Here is a 1,937-nt window from a genome sequence, read left to right as displayed (position 1 = left end):
TTAGAAGAAGTAATCTTAACTAAGTTGTAGTATATGTTACAAGGATTCCGTACATATAAAGAACGCCAAAATCCGAGTTATAACGAAGAAGTTATGACCTGTCAAAGTTTTGTGACAGAATCGACACGACACAGAGTGATGTAAAATGTGAATTTACGTTAGAGCAATTTATAGCCTTAGTGATCTAAACGAAAGTCGTTGAGTTCGTTAAACCGATAGTGTGCCTAAAAAGAACGTCCAAATCTGACTTCGTATGAAGAAATTATGATTTTTCTAAATTTCGACTTAGCAGTATGCAGCCCGAAACTCGAATTCGAGATCGAGTGATTTCTAGCCGAAACAATCCAAACGAGAATCGAAGATCTCATTGATAGTAGTTCAATGGTAAAAAGACAGATGAAAACGGATGCCGGATGAAGAAGTTATGAATTTTTAACGGACATTTCCTGTCCCGGCCTGTTAAAAATATAATAATAAAAATAAATCAAAATTAGCCAACGGAGTCTAAATGAAAGTTGTAGAGCATAGTCTCACCTACGCGTGGATATAAAGAAGATCGAAAACGGAGCTCGTATGTGAATGTTACGCAATTTTGAAGTTTGGTATGTCGGTGTACGCTAAGCGTAATGGAGTACGCCCAGCGTACCCATATGCATGAACTGAAATGGGCCACGTCGACCTGTCCCAACACTCGAGTACCCGGGATCATAAGCAATAACATCTTCGGCCTGATCCGAAGTGTACGCCCAGCGTACCGAGTACGCCCAGTGCACTCCGAAATTACGCCCAGCGTAATCCCAGTTTCAGCACCCTATAAATAGATGTTGAGGGCTAACGAGTTTTGGGGCTCCATTCTTCCCTTTCTCTCTTTTTTTGCGTGCAAGAAATATCCCGAAGCCCGGGTATCATTCCCGAGACCCGAAGCAAGTCCCGAAGCCCCGAAGATCCCGAGAAGTGAAATTCCCGAGCCGAAGTTCTCCTTGCGAGAAGCCGGTTTTTGTGAAGATCTCTCGGTTTCACCGAAGAATACGACTTCTACAAGCCGTAGTGTTGTCCGATCATCTTCTGATCAAGTAAGTGTATATTCACTTTCTTCTAACACATAAATACGAAGTATTTGCTATGAAATACATGCTATGTGTTTATATATTGTTTGTCTATTTGAGATGGGCATAGAATTGATGTTTTATACAAGTGTTAAATGATTTAAACTGTGTAAGTATTCGTATCTACAAAAATGTTGGGTAGAACATGGCTAGATGGGATATTTGGTGACTATGGATTTAGCGCCTATTGTATAAACCTTGGCGACGATGTGACTTCATGCCTATTTGATGAACCTTGGGGACTATGGAGTTAGCGCTTGTTGAGTAAACCTTGGCGACTATGGAGTTAGCGCTTGTTAAGTAAACCTTGATGACTACGGAGTTAGCGCTTGATAGCTATGGATTTAGTACCTGATAAATAAACTTTGGCTGCAATGGACTTCGTGCTAATTCCTTAGGTAAATCCTTAGGAATGAATGAATGAAGGATAGTTGGTTCTTAGGGTAAAACCTTAAGAAATAAAGAAGATAACGGGGACGGGTAATTAGGTTGATTGTTTGCCGATTAAATATAATAATTATATTATTGTGGGTTGAAAACCCTATATGCTCACCAGGCTCTCAAGTCTAACCCACTCAGTTTTCTTTGTATCACAGGTATCAATACGAAGACATATTTCACTGAGGGATTAAAGGAGATGTAAATCATTAGTGTAAATAAATGTAAGTTCTGTTTATGCTTATGTATCTGTATCGGAATATGACATCCCGAGATTTTTATTATATAATGAAAATACTTTTCTTTAAGAAATGCTTTGATAACTTTTTATCATATTTTGTTTTGGGAACAAATTCCGCAACAGTTTTCGTTAAACGATTACACTGATTTTAA

The sequence above is a fragment of the Lactuca sativa genome, chromosome 8, assembly GCF_002870075.4.
Source record: "Lactuca sativa cultivar Salinas chromosome 8, Lsat_Salinas_v11, whole genome shotgun sequence".
NCBI classification, from domain to species: domain Eukaryota; kingdom Viridiplantae; phylum Streptophyta; class Magnoliopsida; order Asterales; family Asteraceae; genus Lactuca; species Lactuca sativa.
The sequence above is the reverse complement of the archived record's forward strand: the minus strand, read 5'-3'. Positions refer to the sequence as shown.